At 44.6% G+C, this 24,079-nt stretch overlaps 2 protein-coding genes across 7 annotated transcripts in view; both read left to right on the forward strand.

The window, feature by feature from the left end:
• The window catches only part of STAMBP (STAM binding protein), a 45,015-nt gene extending 40,247 nt beyond the window's left edge, over window positions 1-4,768 (forward strand). For 3 of the 5 annotated variants that reach the window (XM_063617512.1, XM_063617514.1, XM_063617513.1), the window contains one exon: window positions 4,461-4,768. The gene's annotated coding sequence lies outside the window, so the exon portion shown is untranslated. Of the gene's footprint in view, window positions 1-1,177; window positions 1,388-4,460 lie in introns of all 5 variants that reach the window. The other 2 variants (XR_008651031.2, XR_008651033.2) reach the window with 1 other exon arrangement.
• A 10,128-nt stretch (window positions 4,769-14,896) lies between these two features.
• The window catches only part of ACTG2 (actin gamma 2, smooth muscle), a 28,444-nt gene continuing 19,261 nt past the window's right edge, over window positions 14,897-24,079 (forward strand). For both annotated transcript variants that reach the window (XM_055243741.1, XM_055243742.1), the window contains exon 1: window positions 14,897-14,956. The gene's annotated coding sequence lies outside the window, so the exon portion shown is untranslated. The remainder of the gene's footprint in view (window positions 14,957-24,079) is intronic.

The following is a 24,079-nucleotide window of genomic DNA, read 5'->3' on the forward strand; positions in this document are numbered from 1 at the left end:
GCTATAGTGAGCTGTGATAGCGCCACTGCACTCCAGCATGGACGAGGGTGAGAGAGGCCTTGACTCAAAAAAAAAAAAAAAAAAAAGAAGCTTCGTTAACATGATAAAATAAATCTTCTGATATATAACACCCAGCATCATACTTAATAAGCAAACACTGATGTCAGGGACAACATAGATCCATTCTAACTACTATTATTGAACAGTGTCCTGAAAGGATAATCTAACCAATGCAATGAAGCAGGATAAAGAGTATACTACTAGAAAGCAGACAGGTTTGGGCCAGAAGCTAAGTATCTACCTAGAAATCTGAAGATAATAAATTCTGAAAAATGGTCAGACCTGTTAAGAGGAAGGCACAATGCTGTTCACTAAAAGATACATTTTAAAACTTTGAAAATAGCTTTCCAGTACAGGTAATAGCCACTTGTGATTGGGGAAAATAAAACAATCTAATTCAGCACCTAGCAACTAAAAATACAAAATACTTTGGAACAAAGTTAACAGGAAATGTGCAAGCCTTGTATGAAGAAAACCACTAAGCTTTTCAGAGGAACATGAAGAAAATAAATGGAAAGACAGACACACTATCGGTATTCTATTAGAGGAAGACAATGTTTTAAAGATGCTCTGTCTTCTTTAATCTAAAAATTTAAATGCAAGTCTACTAAAAAGTATCATTTTTTAACTTGAAAGATTATTCTAAAATTAATCTGGGATATGTGAAATAACATTTAAAAATTGAAAGAAAAAAGATGTTGGGAGAAATTTTATTACCAGATAACACTTATTATAAACCTATAAGTTAAAATAATTTGATACTGACCGAGGACTAGATTAAGAATCAGCAAACTTTATTGTTGAAGGAAGTAAGACTTAAAAGAGTTTAAGTTGCCCAAGGCCACAGAACTCCAAATGAATAGTGTCAGACTTTCAAACCCACACTCAACCACACTGCAATGCTGCCTTCCTAAAATATACATAAATACATGTATTCAGAAAAACTATGAATAAGAAGTACATTAAAATATTAATATTAGTTATCTGTAGGTGATAGAATTATGGGACGACTGTTCATTTCTCCCCCATATCCTTTTTCGAATTTTTTCAAATGTACTACAAAGAACATGGATTGCTTTTATAATTGGACAGAAAAGACAATACCTTCTATTTTCAGAAACCAAAACTTCATTGCCCCTTCAATGTGGGAATCCAGCCAGACCTTATTCTTGGACAGCATCAGTGACAGGGGCTTGGGAAAGCTCTTGGGCGTAGCAGCAGAGGCATGTCATATATGGAAACCTTCCATGAGGGTGACCTCACCACTGGAACCCGTTCAACATAAACCTTGCTGCAAGAACTAGCAGAGCTCTTTGGACAAAACAGGGTGAGTGGAGAGCTGAGAAAGAACTGACCTCTTCTTTAGAAGAGAGAAGTGCTGGTCTTACAGCCTAAAGAAGTCCTGGGTGCCCATCTGGGCTTAGCAGGTCTCCGTTATGATCTATTCCTAGAGAAGGATTACTTTTCCCAACCTCAGCCTCCTTCAAAAAAGAACTCCCACAGTGGCCCAGGGTTATTTCTGTCTTTTTTTCTGGACTTGCATTAGAATGTAGGATGTTCCTTGTGTTGGACAAATCATAATGGGTTATTGGTGGGTGACAAAAGTGAAAACATTACCTAGACTAAAGGAAGTAACACTATTCTTAGATATCCCTCCATAATTCCCTATGGTTAGCTTCCCTATCCCCAGCAGCCTCCTCTCTTCACCCCATTTTGCCTTCAAAAAAGTGAATGGCATCATATCAAAGCACAATTCCATCAAAATATTTCCATGCCACACCTACAGCACCAGGCCCTGTGCCACACTGAACAGCTCTTAACACCCTGCTCACCACACTTAGACACCTGTGTCTAGAACTTTTCTCACACAACCTAGTATACACCTTTGCCATGTTGTAGGAGGGTTTAAATTTTTTTTTATGTTATTTTTAGTAAAGACGGGGGTCTCACTTTGTTGTCCAGGCTGGCCTTAAGCTCCTGGCCTCAAGCAATTCTCCCACCCCAGCCTTCCAAAGCACTGGGATTACAGGTGTGAACCACTGTGTCTGGCCAAGAGTTTAAAATTACTTTTAATTGAACCATAGTAAATGCAGGATAAGTTTACACAAATATTTTGGTTCTCAGCCACAGTGTTGTTCTGTAAGCACAGGGCCTATGATTATGGCCTTTGAGACTTCAGCTGGCCTATGAGGAAACCACATAATGAAAATGAACCCTGTTAGTTAAAATTCTTTTAATTGAGGCCGGGCGCGGTGGCTCATGCTTGTAATCCCAGCACTTTGGGAGGCCGAGGTGGGTGGATCACCAGAGATCAAGAGTTCGAGACCGGCCTGTCCAACATAGTGAAACCCCGTCTCTACTAAAAATACCAAAAAAAATTAGCCAGGTATGGTGGTGGGTGCCTGTAATCCCAGCTACTCAGGAGGCTGAGATAGGAGAATCACTTGAACCCAGGAGGCAGAGGTTGCAGTGAGCCAAGATCGCATCACTACACTCCAGCCTGGGCAACAGAGTGAGACTCTGTCTCAAGAAAAAAAAATGCTTTTAATTGCACTGACAGAAAACTCAATTAAAACTGGTGTTCAGGTACAGCTGGATCCAGTGTCCATTGTCATCAAGGCTAATTTTTTATTCATCTCTAGGCTCTTCTATGATTAATGTTTGTTTATTTAATTGGATTTTTCAATTAGGTAGCTTTGACAGCTAGAAGGTTATAGCCTATTGCCTTGGTAAACTCGGCAAGAAAAAAAACATTTTTTTTGAAACAGAGTCTTGCTGTGTCACCCAGGCTGGAGTGCAGTGGTGTGATCTCAGCTCACCGCAACCTCTGCCTCCTGGGTTCAAGTGATTCTTCTGCCTCAGACAGGCGCACACCACCATGCCTGGCTAATTTTTGTATTTTTTTTTTTTAGTATAGACGGGGTTTCACCATGTTGGCCAAGCTGGTCTCGAACTCCTGACCTCAAGGGATCCACCCACCTAGACCTCCCAAAGTGCTGGAATTACAGATGTGAGCCACCACATCTGGCCAAGAAAAAGAACTTCTTAGTTCAACAGTTTCAACACAATATTTGGAATTGAGTTATTGGGTCATGGCTTTGGTCATGACTTCATCCTGGAACCAATCACTCTGGCCAGGAGGATGGAATGCTGTAATTAGCCAGGCCTGGATCATGTACCCATAACCCATCTAAGCCACATGCACTAAGAGTGGGGCAGCATTCATTTCCAAAGAAGAATGGTGGTGGCGTTAATAGCAGAAGGGGAAGTAGATGCTGGGCAGGCAGAGGCAACAGATGTCCACTACGCATGCCTAGAAGAAAAAACTAGAGCCTCCCATCTCTACTGTGGGCAGTATGACCCAAAGTGAGTGAGCTAATATAAATGGGAACACCAAGTGCTGTTAGCTTTAGATAATAGCAGCTGGACGATGGGGTAGTGACCTTCTCACTCCCAAAAAGGTGGGTTGCACATCCAGGCTGTGGGGCATTCATCTAATTTGCATATATTGAGTACCTGCTGTGTGCAGAGCACTGTTCAAAGTACACAAGAAGTAGATGTTATGCTCTCTGTCCTCAAGGAGCAGATAATGAAGTAAGATAAAGGAGCCCTACTCTCACAGTGCAAGAGCAATTCATGATCAATGAGTGTACACAGAATCATGAGCACCAACTTTATCCCGAAGTGTTGAGGGAACCCAAGTGAGGGAGAAATGAATGTTCTCATTTTAATTTCTGTATCTTCCACTTTTATTCAACAGATATTTACTGTATGCCTACTAAATGCCAAGTCCCACAGGACTCTAGAAACCTTGTAGAAAGGATTTCAGACAGATTCCTAGGATGTGTAAAATATTAGAAAGAGAAAATAAATCGAAAGTGGGGGAAGGATCTAGAAATCAAGTATGCAACAAAGTGAATTCAACAATGAAGCAAAACACGTAAACCGTGATTACTTACATTCCCACCATGTATGGGCTGTAGGATGTATGATGTAATAAATAATTTGCATAACAAACCCAACATCAGGTAGAGGGGCTCTGTTTTCCCATAGAAATGATGGAATCTCACTAAAGCACAAGATATGGTAAATGTAATTCTACTGGAACTGTGGTGGGTGTGGGGAAGGCAACATAGTCCAGCTGAGACACCGGGTTGCCTGCTAACTGGACCTAGCCTAGGGATGGATTTCGTCATATCTGGGAGCTCAGGTGGACTGCATGCATTTTAAACAACTCTGGGTTGTTCTCTGCACTGACATTTTAATAAATATTAGTGATAGTGAGCTCGGAATTGTAATCTTTGGCAAGTGCCTGGGGTGCAGCTGCCATTCTTTATTGATGGCTGAGTAAGATATGAGGCTCTCAACTTTTAACTCATTTTTGTTTTGTTTTAACACAGCTCACCAAGATGGAGGAACAGAGCCCATGGCCCACTTACTACATGGATTCCCACTTTACAGTGGAGAAGGAGCTTGCAGTAACCATAAAAGTTTCTGTATAAGCAAATTTAGGGAATTGAATTTCAGACAGTGTGGTTGTCTCCTTACTTATGAACTTGGGAATACCTGCCTAGGTAACAACTAACATCAGAGGTTTTTGATCTGTAGCCTTTCTTTCTGTCCATAATTAGCTAATAGCTTCTGCTGTACAAATACAAACCATGCCCTGTCCAAGAAAATTAAACTATATCATTAGAGTAAGAAAGAATATTCCTTTTTCTTTTGTGTGAGTGTGGTTTTTGTTTTTCTGGTTTTTTTTGGGGGGGGAGGGTTGTTTGTTTTTGAGGGAGGACTTGCTCTGTCACCCAGGCTGGAGTGCAGTGGCCTTATTATAGCTCACTGTAGCCTCAACCTCCTGGGCTCAAATGATCCTCCCACGTCAGCCTCCCGAGTAGCTGGGACTAGAGATGTTCTCCACCATGCCTGGCTAATCTTCTAAGTTTTTTGTAGAGACAGGGTCTTGCTATGTTACCCAAGCTGGTCTCAAACTCCTGGCCTCAAACAACCCTCCTGACTTGGCCTCCCCAAAGTGCTTGGATTATAGGCATGAATGATTATGCCCAGCCTCCTTTTTTTTTTTTTTTTTTTTTTTCCTAATAGCAAGGGAGGCTATGCAACCAGTTCATCCAAAGATGGCATCAGATTTTTTTTTTTTTTAATGAGTGGAAAAGTACATGGTGTCAGAGCCCAGCCTGGATCAGCCCTCAGGAAAGTTGTTCCCACAGCTCTGACCCATGAAGCAGAAGAGCAGTGCCCGATCAATTCAGCCAGGGCCCATAGCTGAGGATAGGTCAATAAAAGTTGCAAATGATTTGATATTATTCTTGCTACCATAAAGCAAAAATTATGGCAGTAGCAGCCGATTGTGGAATTATTATTTAAAGCTCATCTGTTCCTTATGTCAAATGCTGATCTGAGAATCCCAATTTATACAATTTGTTAAAAAGCTGGCATGGAATTGGGTACAATGGCCAATAAACAAATAGACTTTTCATTTGAGTTAGAGGAGATACAGGATGTCCTTATTGAAGGCAAGTTAAACTGGACTCTGTGTCTAGCCAAACAAAGCCATGTCCATAGAGTAAGAAAATAAAAATGAACACAATAAATAAATAAAGCAATCAATAAAACTGAGGATTGGAGCTCACGATTCAGAAGCATTGACAACTCCAGAGGCAGAAAGTTCTATGTGTGTGCTTTAGATTAGGGTCAAGTTTTAAAATTGCCTGGGCAGTGAAGGACCATAACTGAGTTCTAGTCAGAGACTCGCCTCATATTTATAAAACTTGGGGCAGTTGACCCTGTTTTGTAAGAGCTGGAGGAAGTGAACTTCCTAGGTGTTACTCAGCATTGGGCCCCACACAAACCCACTTTCCAGAATAACAGAAAACTTACAGTCTGCCCTTGTTGCCAGAGATCTATCAGCCAGATTCAATTCTTACCACAGTGTATTGAAGTAAAGTATTTTTAAGACAGTGAAAGGCCGGGCCCAGTGACCCACGCCTGTAATCCCAACACTTTGGGAGGCTGAGGCGGGTGGATCACAAGGTCAGGAGATCGAGACCAGCCTGGCCAACATGGTGAAACCCCGTCTCTACTAAAAATACAAAAATTAATGGGGCATGGTGGCGCGTGCCTGTAATCCCAGCTCCTCGGGAGGCTGAGGCAGGAGAATCACTTGAACCCGGGAGGCGGAGGTTGCAGTGAGCCAAGATTGCACCACTGCACTCCAGTCTGGCGACAGAGGGAGACTCCATCTCAAAAACAACTAAATAAAGACCATGAAAAATGTAGGGTAAACTGTAACTTTGATGAAGTCCTGAGTGGCCTCTTCCTATCTTGGTTCTTCACAGCTTCTTCATTTGACTTGTTAAAGGTCATTTTTGGTTATCCAAACATCCTTCTTAAACCAAATGTATGGAAAGGAGGACCCACATTTGCAGTAACATTTTGAAACTAAAACTGATTCTTAGTTATTTGCGTTATGTTGTTACATGAGAACTTCACCTTCAGAACACTGCAAGTGATTATTTTAATAGTTCTCAGCTAACACCAAGGTGCAAGTAGAGCTTTTTCCCTCAGTACTAGGGGAGGCATAATGCCAAGCTTACGAGGGCAGGTGCAGGGGCGAGACTGACCGGGGATATTCCTGGCTTCCTCACTTACTGGTTGCGTGACTTCAAAAAGTGAACTGACCTCCCTGGTCTCACAGTCTTCAACGTTTTAAAATGTAAATAATACCAGGATTAGGCCAGGTGTGGTGGCTCATGCCTGTAATCCCAGCACTTTGGGAGGCCGAGGCGGGCAGATCACTTGAGGTCAGGAGTTCCAGACCAGCCTGACCAATATGGTGAAACCCTGTCTCTACTGAAAACATACATAAATTAGCTGGGCGTGGCGGCTGGCACCTGTAATCCCAGCTACCCGGAAGGATGAGAGAGGAGAATCACTTGAGCCTGGGAGGCAGAGGTTGCAGTGAGTCGAGATTGCGCCACTGCACTCCATTCTGGATGACAGAGTGAGACTGTCTCAAAAAAAAAAAAAAAAAAAAAAACAAGATTAAATAAGATAATGCATACACATGGCTCAGTACAATTTGCAGCATACAGACACGACTCAATACATGGCAACTATGGATAATATAACAATAATAGTAATAAGGCCTAAGTCCAGTAGTTGCCACTGCGCCCAGCCCCTACTTTCATTTAAAAGACACCCTTGGCCAGGCATGGTGGCTCACACCTGTAATCCTAGCACTTTAGGAGGTTGTGGCAGGAGGATCACTTGAGTCCAGGACTTTGAGACCAGCCTGGGCAACGTGGTGAGACCCAGTCTCTACAAAAAATACAAAAAACAGCCAGGCGTGGTGGTTTGCACCTATAGTGCCAACTACTCGGGAAGCGGAGGTGGGAGGATCGCTTGAGCCAAGGAGGTCGAGGCTGCAGTGAGCCGTGATTGGGCCACTGTCCTCCAACCTGGGTGACAGAGCAAGACTCTGTCTCCAAAATAAAAAAATAAAAGCTACCCTTGTGGGTAGGCAGGCCTGAGTGTTGGGTAGAGCTTGACTTTTAAAAGAACCATCCTGTGGGGAGGCTTCCAGCCCCCTTTTTCCCCATCACTACCATCCCCAGCTTCTCCTGTCTCCCAAGATGAGGATAGGAGGGAGGCTGGGAAACACACACCCAAGTGCTTGCTAGGAAGTGTGGGAGTGGGAGTGAGAGACTGCCTGATAATAAGAGAAGTGGGGTTACTGGAGCCCGGATCTTGGGGTACCTCCCAAGCCACTCAAGGCTCAGAACACATAGAAAGCAGAGAGCGGTGTTCAGACAAACTGAACATTCAGAGATACGGAATATTTGGTTCCAGACCGCCACAGTAAGGCAAGTTGCACACATTTTTTTTTTTGTTTCCTAGTGCATATAAAAATTCTGTTTACACTACACTGTACTCTATTAACTGTGCAATCGCACTATATCTAAAAAGATGTACATACGTTAATTTTAAAATACTTTATTGCTGAGTCTCAGCAAGCACGCTGGCAGGAGACACATGGGTCCTGCATTCCAGCCTCGAGACCAAGATTTGCTTTCTGCTTACTCTGAACTGAGGTGCTCATGATGGTGAGCCACCGCGCCTGGCCTCAGATTTTATTACATCAAGTTAAAACATTATCAGAGGATTAACTTGGGAGGATTATTGACTGGGAGAGCTTACCTGGAAACCTGATGGAGACAGTGGTTAAAATAGTGGTGGGGCTGGAGTGGGGAGGGGTGAAGTGGTGAAGGAATTGGGATGTAAGTCAAAGGATACAAAGTAGAAGACAGGTACGTAGGATGAATAAGTCTAGAAATCTAATGTACACCCTGAGGACTATAGGTCATAAAACTGTATTGCATAAGGGATTCTTGTTAAATAAGTAGATTTTAGCTGCTCTTGTCACAGTGTAACTATGTGAAATGAGAGATACATTAATTTGCTTCACGATTGTAACCACTTTCCTGTCTATATATACCCCATAACATCATGTTGTTTACACCTCAAATATGCACATTTCTAAAGAAGAAGACACTGAGCACTTAAAATTGGTGGTTTACTTTACTGTCTGTATGTTATCCCTCAAATAAAAAAATTTAGTGAAACTTCTGTTTGGCAAAAGCTACCATGAATGTATTTTTCTTTCTTTCTTTCCTTCTTTTTTTTTTGTAGCAAGATTTATTGTGAAGAGCGAAAGAACAAAGCTTCCACAGCATGGAAGGGGACCCAAGCAAGTTGCCTACCATGAATGTAATTTTAAAAGAAATGACAAACTAGGAATATTTGCAACAGTCATGACATAGAAAAGATTAATTATCTTTTATTTAACAGCTATTGTAAATCAATAAAAAAGATCAAGCAATTTAATAACAATGCAAAAACACAAATAGGCAATTTTGAAAAGACATATAAAGGAACAGTAAAAAAGAAAAGATTTGCAGCTCACTAATAACCAAACTCAAAACCCAGTGCAACACTATTTTTTACCTACTAGACAGCAAAAATTAACAAGTTTTATGCTGTCTAGCTAGGTTACAGAAAATGAAAATAAGCGCTCTTGTGCCTGAGTGGGAGAATAAATTGCAATCATTTTCTGGAGGTCTGGTTTAGCAAAAATGGTTTATAATTAAAATATGCATTCTATTTGACAAAGGAACTTCTCTTTTTAAATTGCTCTAAAGAGATAATCCCACAGGTACACAAATATAAGTATAAGCATATTCACCACACTATTGTTTGTAATAGTGACCAATCAGAAACCACTTACATGGCCAGTCAGTAAAGCTCAATAAATACCTTGAAATATACACAGCCAATAAAATAGATGATGATGAAAATTATACTATGGACACAGAAAAAAGAAATTCCAAAACATTTTATGTTGTAAAAGTAGGATTTGTTTATTGCATTGTTTAATGAATATTTATTGAGTGCCTACATGTGTCAGACCCTCTTCTAGGTGCTGGGGATACAGCAGTGAGCAAAAAATAAAAGGAATTGCTGCCTTCCTCGAGCTGACATTCTAGTGACAAATGAAAGATAATAAAAAGCAAAATAAATCATATAGTATATGAAATAGCATATGCAGGATGCTACCAGTTTTCTTTTTCCTTTTATTTATTTACTTTTTTTTTAGAGACAGAGTCTCACTCTGTGGCCCAGGCTGGAGTGCAGTGGCACAATCATAGCTCACTGCAGCCTTGAACTCCTGGGCTCAAAGGCTCCTCCTACCTCAGCCTCCCAAGTAACTGGGACTACAAATCCACACCACTACACCCAACTAATTTTTAAATATTTTTAGAGACAGGGTCCCACTATTTTGCCCAGGCTGGTCTTGAACTCCTGGCCGCAAGCATTCCTCCCACTTCAGTCTCCCAAAGTGCTGTGATACAGGCATGAGCCATGACACCTGGCCCTGATACCATTTTTCTAAATGTGTTTATATCTTGAAAATGTCTGGAAAGATTTAAGTTCATAGTGGTTATCAGGATGGTGGGAATTTTTTCTACTTTGTCTTATTCCTGAAGTTTTTGAATGAGTATTCTTTTTAAATCATATGAAAATAATATTTACTTTGACAAAAATAAAATGACAAACGTTTATTTTTAAAAGTTTCTGAATAAATATTTGCTATTTTCTTCCCTTGAAGAAATTAAAAATCAATAACTGTCAAGTGGGAAAAAATGTTGTTATGTTGAAATGCTCAAATGCAAATCAAAACCATGAGGATGTGGGGCAACAGGAACTCTCATTCATTGCCGGTGGGAATGCCAAATGGTACAGCTACTTTGAAAGACAATTTGGAAGTTTCTTACAAAACTAAATATATTCTTACCAGAAGATCTTGCAATTGCACTCCTTGGTATTTACCCAAATGAGCTGAGAACTTATGCTCATGCAGAAACCTGCAAAAGGATTTTTTTTTGAGACAGTCTGTCTTTGTCACCCAGGCTGGAGTGCAGTGGTGCGATCTAGGCTCATGGCAACCACTGCCCCCCAGGTTCAAGCAATTCTTCTGCCTCAGCCTCCCGAGTAGCTAGGACTACAGGCATGTGCCACCGTGCCCAGCTAATTTTGTATTTTTAGTAGAGATGGGGTTTCGCCATGTTGGCCAGGGTGGTCTCGAACTCCTGATCTCAGGTGATCTGCCTGCCTCAGCCTCCCAAAGTGCTGGGATTACAGGTGTGAGCCACTGCGCCCAGCCCAAAAGGATGTTTAGAGCAGCTTTACGCATAACTGCCAAAACTTGGAGGCAACTAAGATGCCCTTCAGTAGGTGAGTGGATATGTAAACTGTAGTACATCCAAACAACGAAACACCACTCAATACTAAAAAGAAATAAGGTATCAAACCGTAAAAAGACATGGAGAAAACTTAAATCCCTATTGCTAAGTAAAAGAAGTCAATTAAAAAGGCCACATGCTATACGATTTCAATTATATGGCATTCTGAAAAAGGCAAAACTATGGAGACAGTAAAAAGATCAATGGTTGCCAGGGGTTGTGGAGGGGAAAGGATGAATAGACGGTCAGTGAAATTACTCCGTATGACACTACAGTATAAGGGTGGATACATGGCATTATACATTTGTCAAAACCCATTGAATGTACAGCACCAAGAGCAAACCCTAATGCAAACTATGAACTTTGGGTGATAATGATGTGTCAATGTAGGTTCATTGGTTGTAACAAATGAACCACATCGGTGTAGGACTTTGATAGTGGAGGAAGCTGAGAGTGTGTGGGTGTTGGGCGTAATGGAAACTCTCTATACTTTCTGTTCAATGTTTCTGTGAACCTAAAACTACTCTAAAAAAATAGTCTAGGCTGGGCGTGGTGGCTCACCCCCGTAATCACAGTGTTTTGGGAGGCCAATGCTGGTGGATCATGAGGCCAAGAGATCAAGATCATCCTGGCCAACATGGTGAAACCCCATCTCTACTAAAAATACAAAGATTAGCTGGGTGTGGTGGTGCACGCATGTAGTCCCAGCTACTGAGGAGGCTGAGGCAGGAGAATCACTTGAACCCGGGAGGTGGAGGTTGCAGTGAGCTGAGATCACACCATTGCACTCCAGCCTGGTGACAGAGCAAGACTCTATCTCAAAAAAAAAAAAAAAAAAAAAGTCTGTTTAATTAAAACACACTAATATACAATTTTTAAAAAGTAGCCACCCATTAGGATGGCTACTTAAAAAAATAAAATACAACCCTGAAAATAAAAAAGTGTTGGCAAGGATGTGGAGAAATTGGAATCATTGTGCACCACTGTTGGTGGAAATGGAAAATGATGTGGTCCCTATGGAAAACCATTTGGCACTTCATCAAAAAAGTAAAAAGAAAATTACCAGATGGTCTAGCAATTCTGTATCTGGGTGTATACCCAAAAGAAGTAAAAGCAGGGTCTCAAAGAGCTATTTGTACATCCATGTTCATAGTGGCATTATTCACAATAGCCAAGAAGTGAAAGGACTCCAAGTGTCACTCAATAAATGAATGGATAAACAGAATGTTACATAGATACAAGGAAATATTATTCAGCTTTCAAAAGGAAGGAGGCCACACATTGGGTCATGCCTGTAATCCCTGCACTTTGGGAGATGCAGGCGGGAAGATCACTTGAAGCCAGGAGTTCAAGACCAGCCTAGGCAACATATTGAGACCCGCCTCCCACCTCCTCTACAAAAATTAAAATTTTAAAAAAATTAGCTGGGTGTGGTGGAGCATGCCTATAGTCCTAGCTGTTTGGGAGGTTGAGGCAGGAGCATTGCTCGAGCCCAGGAGTTTGAGGCTGCAGTGAGCTATGATCACACCACTGCACACCAGCCTGGGTGACAAAGTAAGACCCTGTCTCTGAAAAATAAAATTACATAAATACAAAGCAAGGAAATTTTGACTCATACTACAGCATGGAGAACCTTGAGGGCAAACACTGTATACAGACTCCACTCTTATAAGGTACTCAGAGTTGTCAGATTCAGAGACAGAAAGTAGAAGAGCGGTTGCCAGGGGCTGGGGGAGGGCAAAGTGAGGAGTTGTTTAATGGATACTGTTTCAGTTTTGCAAGATAAAAAAAATTCTGGAGACTGGTTGTATAACAATGTGAATATACTTAATAGTACAGAACCGCGGGGCACGGTGGCTCACACCTATAATCCCAGCACTTTGGGAGGCCGAGGCAGATGGATCAGGAGTTTGAGATCAGCCTGGCCAGCATGGTGAAACCCCGTCTCTACTAAAAATACAAAAATTAGCTGGGCATGGTGGTGGGTGCCTGTAATCCCAGCTAGTCAGGATGCTGAGGCAGGAGAATCGCTTGAACCCAGGAGGCGGAGGTTGCAGTGAGCCAAGATTGCGTCATTGCATTCTGGCCTGGGCAGCAGGAGTGACAAACCATCTCAAAAAAAAAAAAACCCACCGTATAGAACCATCCATTTTTTAAATGGTTAATATTGTAAAATTTTATATGTGTTTTCCACAATTACAATTTTTTAAAAGTGGGTGGGGAAAGTTTAAGAAACACAGATGGCTGAGGCCTATTCCCTGAATTTCTGTTTCAATAGGGCTAGGTGACGCCTGAGAATCTGCATTGTGCGCACATTCCCATGTCATGCTGCCGCTGCACTCTGGTGGTCCCCATGCTTTGGGAACCTCTGTGTTGAAGATGAAGCAGAGTCAGGAAGGCCAGTCAGGAAGCTGTGCCCCACTCCAGGCCAGATAGGACTGGAGCCTGAGGCAGCGCAGGCCAGCAGGGACGGAGGGAGGACACAGAGCTGAGGGGCATTTCTGGTTGGGGGAGCACCAGGCTGTGGTGCCCAGGTGGGAGCATGAGGGAGACACAGTGTTCCAGACTGACTGGCTTCTAGCTTGAAGGGCTGAGGGGATGCACTTGGAAGTTGGCAACCCAGAAGGCACAGCAGCTTTGAGGGTAGGGAAGAAGGGTTCAGTTTTAGACAGGATGAGTTTGAAGAGCTGGAGAGTCATCTGAATTGCGATGTCCAATAGGTAATTGATCATTTTAGTCTGGATCAGGGTGAGGGAGGGGGACCATGAGAATGTGGTGTTGAAAGTAATACCGCAGAGCTGGTAGCTGATAATGTGGGAAATGAACCAGCTACCTAGGGATAGTACATGAATTACCCAAAGAAGAGCAATAATCAGCCAGCCATGGTGGCTCACACCTGTAATCTCAGCACTTTGGGAGACCAAGGTGGAGGGATTGCTTGAATCCAGGAGTTTAAGAGCGAGACTCTGTCTAATTAAAAAAAAAAAAACAAACAAAAAAGAAGTCCAGGCAAAGTGGCTCACACCTGTAGGCCAAGGCAGGCAGATCACGAGGTCAGGAGCTCGAGACCAGCCTGGCCAACATGGTGAAACCCTGTCTCTACTAAAAATACAAAAATTAGCTGGGAGTGGTGGGCAGGTGCCTGTAATCTCAGCTACTCAGGAGGCTGAGGCACGAGAATCGTTTGAACCCGGGAGGCGGAGGTTGCAGTGAGCCGAGATTGCACCAATGCACTCCAGCCTGGGAGATAGGGCGAGACTCTATCTCAAAAAAGTAAATAAAAAAAGAAAAAGAAGAAGCTCAAGAGTCACAGGACTGGAAAATCCTACAGGCCAGCAGTCCTGTTAGGTGTGCCTCAACCCTGAAGCAGGTCCCTCAGTCTGCAGATATTTAGAGATATTTAAAGGAAACCCAGGAAGGAGCCAAGAGAGAATGAAGCCTAAGGTGTCCTGAGACCCTCAGAGAACTCAGCCAAAGGGTTAGGAGCTCGTGCCAAGGTGCAGCAGGTGAGTAGGGCACACAGGATTTCTTTCCTGGGTACAGATGGTATTTCTCTTCAGCTTTCATTGGTCTCAGGCTCGTGCCAGACAAGGCATAATTGCACCCATTTTGGGGACTGCCTGGGTGTCCCAGGCAGACCCAGGGGCCGCATGCAGCAGGGCCTGAGGAGGGAGGTGTGGACGGAGGAGGCCCACTGCCATTCTTGGTATGGTTCTCACTCCAGGAGCACAGCTGCATCTGGTCTCACTCTGGGCAGCTTATAAGGCCTGGTGTGAGTTTTGTTTATGCAAGTGCAGCATAAAAGGAACAAATCTACCAGCACCGGGGCTGTTGCCACTGAGTCCTTTTGCATACATTTTTCAAATGATAATTCACTCTACCCACCCCCCTTCCCTACCCCCAAGGCGATTTATTGAAAAAACCACCTTATATGGTAATATTGCTAACACACCGTCAGCTGGCCTTTTTAGGGACTTTGTTTAAAGAAGATCCGCCTCTGGGGTTTTATATTGCTCTGGTATTCATGCCAAAGACACACCAGCCCTCAGTCACTGGGAGAAGAACCTCTCATACCCTCGGTGAGTACTGTACAGCTTCTGCCACCTCTTCCTTTCCGGGGCTGCCTGGCCTCCTGGGTGCGGGAGGTGCCTCCAGATTGGCCTGGCTTCTGTGACGCTGGCCCAGATCACACGCCAGGGCCCTTGGTCGGCAGTGGCACCTGCAAGCATACTGAAGCCTGCTGGGAAAAGGCATCTCTGGCCATGGGACATCCTGGGGCAGGGGCAGCTTGGAACCGTGCTCCCTGCCTCAGACTGGGGACTGGTGGGGTATAATGCCTGCAGTCTCTACTAGCCCTGCTCCCCAGGGCCAGTGCAGATCCACATCCTGATGTCCTTTGTCTTGGGTTAGAATGTCTGGGAGGCTGTTTTAGGGGATCATACACTTTGCAGAAAAGCAGCTTTTCAGAATACTTGAGTCAAAGCCAACAGTGGTCCTGGTATCTGTGAGCTGTTTAGTCCATGAAATGTCTGTGCTGGGAATAGGAGGATATTTTCTTCAGGTCCCGTATGAGTCTCTCTCTGTCCTCTGATCTGTGCTTGGCTGAGGGGAATGGAGGGTTTTTGCAGTCCTTGAAGGCTCTAGGATCATTGGGGGATGGGGAAAATTCCACTTGCCCTGTGGCATCATGAGGTTTCAGGGTAGAAGGAACTTGGGACCCAGCTAGTTCATTCTCCTCTGATGAGGACATTGAGGCCTAGAGACGTTCAGCTACTCATCCAAAAGACTCACACCCAACTGTGACCCATTTGCAGATGTCGTTACTCCCCCCAACCCACCCAACACACACAGACACACATGCACAAAGAATTAAGAGGAAGATGAGACGAATGGGCCACTTCCATGTTTGGCATCAGAATTCACTAGCATCTCTTCACAGGTGAGGCAGGCTGGGTGTGGTGGTGCAGGCCTTGAAGGCAGACTGCCAGGCTAACAAAGTTACTGAGCGACCTCAGCTTCCTCACCTGTAAAATTGGGGCAAGAATAATAATATCTACTTGGCAATGGTGTGAGGATTAAATGAGAGAATGCATATATACAGCACTCAGCTCAAGGCTGTCAGGGCCCGGCCCTGAGTTCTCAAACTTTAAGAATCACCTGGAGTGCTTGTTAAAACACAGATTGCCCTATGCCCCACCCCAGATTCTGATTCCAGTAGGCCGAGATATGGCCTGATACTTGGAATTCCTAACAAGCTCCCAGGCAACGCTGAAGCTGCTGGTCTGGGACTACACTTTGTACAGGGAGGCTCTCAGTGCTCACTTTGATTACTCGAATGTGGGTTTGGACTCTGATACTAACCCTTGGGCTGAAAAGAGGAAGAGCTTCCTGTGACAGAGATGGATGGGTGCTGGAGAAACTGCAATGAACAGTAAGATCCTACATGCCAGGCCGAAGAAAAGGGGATGGGCCGTGTGACATCATGACCTTGGGGCGAGATATCTTTCCTGTTTCCCCTTGTTCATTCTGCCAACATTTATTGAGCACTTATTATGGGCGAGGCACTGTCCCTGCTCCTTAGGGACAGTGGAGAGGCTTCTGCAGTTACTGGAAGAGACAGATAAACAGATGAGAACCATGGAGCAAATAAGTACATGAAAGGAGTAAAGGCCAGGAGGAGCCCATCACTCAGCCCAGGAGTTATCAGGGAAGACTTCCTGGAGGAAGAGGTGCCTGAGCTTGGTCCTGAAGTAAGGTAGTCCTGGTAAAGAGGAAGCGTGGTCTTTGGGACTCAAGTGGCTCAACTCCACTGCATTTAGATGGCAAGGCAGGAATCAGGTAAAACTAAATTCAGAGGGGTCAGCAGGGCTGGATTACAAGGGCTTTAGACTCTAAAGGATCAGGCTATGGGGAGCCATGGAAGGGTTTTAATCTGGAGGGTATCTGTTGAAGGGGCTGCTTTGGCAGCTGTGAGGAGAGTGGACTGGAACAGGGCAAGAGCGCTACTGCAGCATGCAGTGGTCCTGAGCTGGTGGCATGGGTGCCATGCAGGTAGAAGTAAGAAGGGCTGGTGATAGGTTGGGAGGGAAGAGGGCGGCACCACGGCATTGGATGTGGGCTCAGGGTGGGTGGTGTGAGTCTGTGAGGGCAGCTCCAGGCAGTGGCTGTTGATGAGGACAGCAGTCCTGGAGGTGTGAAGTTGGGGTGCCGGGGGGTTTGGTGGGGGAGATGCACAGCAGGCTCTGCAGGCCTAGAGCTCAAGAGAGGGGTCTGGACAGGAGCAGAGCCAGGGGAGTGAATGGAAGGCCGGGTAAGAGCCAGAAGATAAGGCACCCACGACAGATTGTGGAGGATCCAAAATATTACTCAGTAGAGTTGTTTTTAATTGAACTCATGTATATATATGAACCTAGTGAAGATATCCTGAAGTTAATTAGAGGTGCTATTAGAATTTTCCACCATGGCAGTGTTTTTCATAGACAATTTCTCTCTGCGAGGGTTTCTGATGGTTTGTATATACATGTAGGCAAATAATAAAAGGCAGAGATGCAACTGCTTACATGTCACTTGAAGCCCTCACCCAAAAACCTGTCCCCAACTATTGTTTGAAATCTCATCATTGCAAAGGCCCTCCTTTTAGGCCTAACACTTTCTGTCAAAATGAAAATGTCTTTGAGAACTGACATAAATTCTACTTTCAATAGTCATTGATGTGTGAAATGGATCATTCAATTCCTTTCAATATGATAGGCTTCATCCTGGGCGCAAGTTTTGATGGAGAAGAGTAAGAGAGATTAACAAGAATTATTATTCTTTACAGCCCTTGACAACAGGGATTGACAAGGCCCAGATAGTAAATATTTTAGGCTTTTGGAGCCTGAAGTTCTCTGTCACAAGTACTCAATTCTACCACTGTAACAAAAGCAGCCATAGATAATATGTAAGTGAATGGATGTGGCTGTGTTTCAGTAAGACTTTATTTATTAGACTCTGAGATTTGAATGTCATATAATTTCCACGGGTCATGAAATATTTTTCTTCTTTTGCTTTTTTCTCAACCATTTGAAAATGTAGGGCCGGGTGCAGTGCTTGCACCTGTAATCCCAAAGCTTTGGGATGCCAAGGCAGTAGGACAACTTGAGGCCAGGAGTTTGAGATCAGCCTGGGCAACATAGCAAGACACTGTTTCTACAAAAAAAAATTTTTTTTGAAATTAGCAGAATGTAGTGGCCATGCCAGCCACATGCCTGCCATCTCAGCTCCTAGGATGAGGAGAAAGGATCCTTGAGCTCAGGAGTTCAAGCCTGCAGTGAGCTTGATGGTGCCACTGGACTCAATGCCTAGGTGACAGAGTGAGGCCCAGTATCTCAAAAAAAAAAAAAAAAGGAAAAACCATTCTGAGATATAGCCCATACAGAAACAGGCCGGAATTTGCCTACCCTGATTTACAATGTCTACGGCACCTTCATTTCCATTCCGTCATCTTGTGAGATAGATACTATCATTTCCATGTGCTAGCGGAGGAAACTAAGGCCCAGGGAAGGACAAAAGAACTGGGCTGTGGGAAAGGGGAACCAGGAGGGAGAAGAGGGTAAAGGAAGGAGGAGCAGTGGGAGGATTTCTAGAGCCAAACTTGTCTCCTTTGAGGTGCTGGGGAGGGTGAATTTTAACAGCTCTGCCCTCACATTGGGTTTGAGGTAGCCAGGGAGACGGGTGAGTGAGCAAATGACTTGCATTCATTATGCCTTTGGTTTCTGGCCACCTTCGGGGCAAGGGGAATAAAAGCTTCATTCCTGAGTCAGTGAGAGCTTCAATGAAGCCCAGATGTCGTTCGTGCTGAAAGAACCAGAACAACTCTCTGCTCCCTGCCAAGCATGAAGCGGTTGTGACCCCAGGAAACCACAGTGACTTTGGCTCTGGTTCAGCTGACATGCTCAAGTCTAGCCACAAATTACCAGAAAGCAGCTGAGGAAAGTTTAGAATTTCTCCTGGGGGCAGAGACGGTCCAGGAGTCTGGCTCCAGGGTGAACCCCTTCTTCCCAGCGCAGCACGGGACCCTTCGGAGGCTCGACTCCACCAGCCCTGCCGCTGCCTTCCCCGCCCTCTCTTCTTATTGGGTTTTGCCTTCAAAATAGCAGACTCCAAACCACCTGAAGTGCTGCAGAACAGCATTGTTGACAGCTTCAAGTCGCCTTGTGGCTTGTCTCAGCTGCTGCTGTGCTTTAGAAACAAAATTCCAGGCTCTCCCTGTTTCTGTGTGTGGGAAACACCGGAGAGAGTTTGGGTAGGGAGACAAAAGGGCTCACTGAAAACCCAGACAGGCTTGAACCGTAAGTCACACAGGAGAGAGGGACGCTGAGGGGACCCTAGAGGGAGACAGTCTCGGAGCACAGCTTTGCCTCTTTGGCTGTTTCCTCCCTTTGGAGGTTGCTTTCCCCTCAAGGTGGACCACCTGCTAGAACAGGGCAGCACTGCTGTTCACTGGCCAGCTTGGAGAGAAGACTGCCCATGTGATTCTAATTCAGGCCCTTGTGACCGAACCATCATGAGGCTGGACTGTGGGGACTCGGGTATCCCAGAGGCAGAGCACACCAGGTCTGGGAGGGGGTCACTCAGATGGCAACATTGTCATTCAACATTTATTGAACACCTACTGTCTTAATCCATGTTTGTTGCTACCACAGAATATGTGAGACTGGGTTATTTATAAACAATGGAAATTTATTTCTCAAAGTTCTGGAGGCTGGGACATCCAAGATCAAGGCACCAGCAGATTCAGTGTCTGTCTGGTGAGAGCCCAGAGTCTGCTTCCGAGATGGCGCGTTGTTGCTGTGCCCTCACGTGGCAGAAGGGCAAGAGAGAGCGAGAAGGGACCAAATCCGCCCTTTTATAAAAAACCCATTCCTGAGAAGGACATTAGTCCATTCAAGAGGGCAGAACCCTGCAGTTAAAATTGGTAACTAAATTTCAACATGAGTTTTGAAGGGGACAAACATTCAAACCATAGCACCGCCTATGTGTTAAACACCCGCTTAGGTGCTGGGGCTGTAAAAAGTAAATCTAGGCTTGGCCCTGGCACAGGAGGGACTCCATTTCATAGAGAGAAAAGAACACAGACCCTTTTGTTTTAGGGTGCTTGCTGCCAACAGCTCTGGAGAGACAGGCTGATGCAAAAACACCAAACATGGAGAAGTTATGATGGTTCCCCAAAGTAGTGAGGAAGGCACATCTCAGGCTTGGGAAGTGTCCTCGATGGGTGCCAGGCCTGCATCTCCCAGCCTCTTCTCGGTGAAGAGATCTCTGGCTAAGTTCTTTACCTTCTCTGAGATTTGGCTTCCAAATCTATGAGATGGAATTGAAGATATCTTCTCTAGGGGCTGTTTTGAGGATTAAGTAGATAATATATGTGAAAGACTTCATGTTTTTTTTTCTTTTTTTTTATTTTTTTTTTTGCACACAAAACAATAAACATTTTCTAAAAATACATACAAACAAAAAGATGCATATCAAACATATTAGGAAGGTTGCACGTGGGAAGACGGGGTATAGAAATGAGGGGTGGGAATTAAAGAAAATAAATGAGAGAGGGACTTTTTATGGATCAATGATAATAACTCAATCCTCTATTTGACAAAGAAGAAGGAGAAGGAAGAGGAAGAAAAAGAAAGTGGGATAAAGGATCAGAAAGGGAGGAAAATAGAAAAAATTAGAGTATGACTCCAGGGTAGACCTGTTTTGTTGTCACTGGGTTGGTTGGTTTGTCTGTTGTATTTTTCATTTGTTTCGCCATGTTGACCAGGCTGGTGTCGAACGCCTAGCCTCAAGTGATCAACCCGCCTCGGCCTCCCAGAGTGCTGGGACCACAGGCGTGAGCCACCACGTCCAGCCCCCACATTGCGTCTGGCCTCCGTGGTGGACCTCCCAGAGGGGGCGGCCGGGCAGAGGCGCTCTTCACTTCCTAGACGGGGAGGTGGCCGGGCAGAGGCGCTCCTCACTTCCCAGACGGGGCGGCCAGGCAGAGACGCTCCTCACTTCTTCCCAGATGGGGCGGCCGGGCAGAGGCGCTCCTCACTTCTTCCCAGACGGGGCGGCCGGGCAGAGGCGCTTCTCACTTCCCAGACGGGGCAGCCGGGCAGAGACGCTCCTCACTTCTTCCCAGATGGGGCGGCCGGGCAGAGACGCTCCTCAACTCCCAGACGGGGCAGCCAGGCAGAGGCGCCCCTCACTTCTTCCCAGACGGGGCGGCTGGGCAGAGGTGCCCCTCACTTCTTCCCAGACGGGGCAGCTGGGCAGAGACGCTCCTCGGAAGACTCCATGTTTTTTAAAATTAAAAATCCATTTTTACCAAAAATGGGAACACTGAACATACTGCTGTTTCACCTACCAAAGCAACTTGCACCTTTCCTATTGTATTAATTATTTTAGTTTTTCCATTGTATGGAGGCTTCCAGCAATTAGTTTACAAGCCAACTTATTTATTATTCAGTAACTTTTTTTGATATTGAGATTGTTCCTAATTTTGATCATTTTAAACAAAGGTGTGAAAACAGGCCAAATCTTTTCATTCACCCATGACTGTTTCACAAAGATAGATTCGTAGAAGTGCTTTTGGGGAGTCAGAAGGTGTGTACATCTTTAAGGCTTTTAATAAGTATTTTCAAATTCCCTTTCAGAAAAGTAGTACAATTTGACACTCACAAGCAGTGAATGTGAAGCCAATTCTCCATACCTTTGCCAGCAAGGGTGGCCCCAAGAACCACACACAGTACCCCAGCTAAGGGCAGAGGTAGCTTTTATCCTGGCCATAGCACACTACTGACAGTCAACAAGACACCAAGTCCTGCTCACAGATGCTAAACAGAGCTTTCTTTTTTTCTTTTTTCTTTTCTTTTCTTTTTTTTTTTTTTGAGACAGAGTCTCGCTCTGTCGCCCAGGCTGAAGTGCAGTGGCTCCATCTTGGCTCACTGTAAGCTCCACCTCCTGGGTTCACGCCATTCTTCTGCCTCAGCCTCCCAAGTAGCTGGGACTACAGGCGCCTGCCACCACACTCAGCTAATTTTTTTTTTTTTTTTTTTGTATTTTTAGTAGAGACGGGGTTTCACCATGTTAGCCAGGATGGTCTCGATCTCCTGACGTTGTGATCCACCCGCCTCAGCCTCCAAAAGTGCTGGGATTACAGGTGTGAGCCAACGCGCCCGGCCACAAGAGCTTTCACAGTTTGGTGATTGAAACCCACAATATAGGAATTCATATTCATTTCATTAAATTTAACCTTGGCTGTGTGTGGTGGGTCACTTGTAATCTCAGCACTTTGGGAGGCTGAGGCAGGAGAATCACTTGAGCCCAGGAGTTCAGACCAGCCTGGGCAACAGAGGGAGACTCTGTCTCTACAGAAAAAATTTTTTAAATCAGCCAGCCATAGTAGGGCATGCCTGTGATCCCAGCTACTTGGGATGCTGAGGTGGGAGGATCGCTTGGGCCCAGGAGGTTGAGTCTGCAGTGAGCTGTGTTCTTGCCACTGCCCTGCAGCTTGGGTGACAGAGCAAGACCCCATCTCAAAAAAAAAAAAATCTCTTTTGATTCAGCTCATTTTCTGTGCCTTTTGAGATTTTCTTGGATTTTTATTCTTTCACCCAGTGTATCTAATATTACTTTCTCCCAGCTGTTTTATCTGAAAACTTGATCAACCTGTGCTTTATATTTTCATTCAATTCATTTATAAAAATGTCACATGAGAAAGGGTCAAGAGTAGAGCCCTGAGACATATTGCTGCCTCCTCATTGACATTGACTGAGGCAGCTGCAAATATACCAAATTGTATTATTGCTTAGTACATGGCTTTATCAAGAGGGATATCCTATTCTGGACCTTGTGGGCTGGTTTAGAGAGTGAGGACTCATCATTGGTGCTATGGGAGACATAAGGATCAGCAGAGACAGAGGCAAAGCTGGATTTAAGAAGTCACAGCGGGCCTCTCCCCTTGTGTTGCCTTGCTTTGAACATATCTGGGAAGGGCTTCCTTTCAGTCTTGAAAATGTTTACAAGCCTCTGCTCAGCGTCTACCTAGCCTTCAGACCTCACGTTCTCAGGCCTGTGGTGCTGTCTCTTCTCTGCTTCAGTATGGTCTTCTCTGTCCAGCTTCTGCACGAGGCCATCTGGGGCCAAGGGTCACAGGTTTTAGAAGTTCCCCTCTCCCCGCTCCATGCCATAGGCACCTGCGGTTGCACATCCCGGATAAAACTTCAGCCGGCCTTCTCTTTCTGTGCCTGGTGCCTCTCTTTTCTCTGGACTTTTGGAAGTCTGCCTCCCCGGCCCCTCAGCTGGGGCCTTCCCCACTTCTGCCCCACCTCACTGGGTCCTCACAGGGTAGGAGGCAATCTCTGACCATCTTCCGAGGCTCTGTTGCTTCTCCTTCACCACCAAATGCCAGGAATTTGTCAGATGCTGTTTGTAACTCAAAAGAAAGAAAGAGAAAGAGAAAGATACAGGAAGGAAGGAAGGCAGAAAAATAGAAAGAAAGAATGCGTTCAGCAGATGTTGGGAAAGTTAATTTCTTCATTAGTTTGCATCCATCCTAATTCGGATCTCAGCATGGGGGAGGGAATCCTCTGTTGTCCCCATCTGTCGAGGCAACAAGCAGTGAGTCCCATCATGGAGTCCCTTCTTTTCCTCTCTCCTCCCAGAGTGCCCCTTCCTCATCAAGGTGCTTCTACCCTTAGGAGTGTACATTTCACCTATAACCACTGCCTATTTTTTCCTTAGTGCTATGTTATGCTATTGATTTTTAATTATATAAACTATATGCAAATGCAGCCTCCTTGTAAAAAAAATTGAAATATTATAGATATCACCCAGCACTTCCTCTCCCAGTTCCTCTCCACACTCCCGGAGGTAATCATGATAATCGGTTTGCTAGGTGTCCTTCCAGAACTTTTAGCTTCTTTCTTTGGCTTGTATATGGCCACCTTCTCACTGCATCCTCCCGTGGCCTACCCTCTACATGCATCTGAATCCTAATTTCCTCTTCTTCTAAAGACACTCATCCTACTGGAGTAGTCACATTGGATGACAGCCATATTGCATTAATCTCATTTTAACTTAATTACCTCTTTAAAGACCCTATCTCCAAATACAGTCACCTTCTGTGTACTGGGGGTTAGAACTTCAACATGAATTTTTGGGGGGACACAATTCACAATTCA

This window comes from Symphalangus syndactylus, chromosome 14 (genome assembly GCF_028878055.3).
Source record: "Symphalangus syndactylus isolate Jambi chromosome 14, NHGRI_mSymSyn1-v2.1_pri, whole genome shotgun sequence".
NCBI classification, from domain to species: Eukaryota; Metazoa; Chordata; class Mammalia; order Primates; family Hylobatidae; genus Symphalangus; species Symphalangus syndactylus.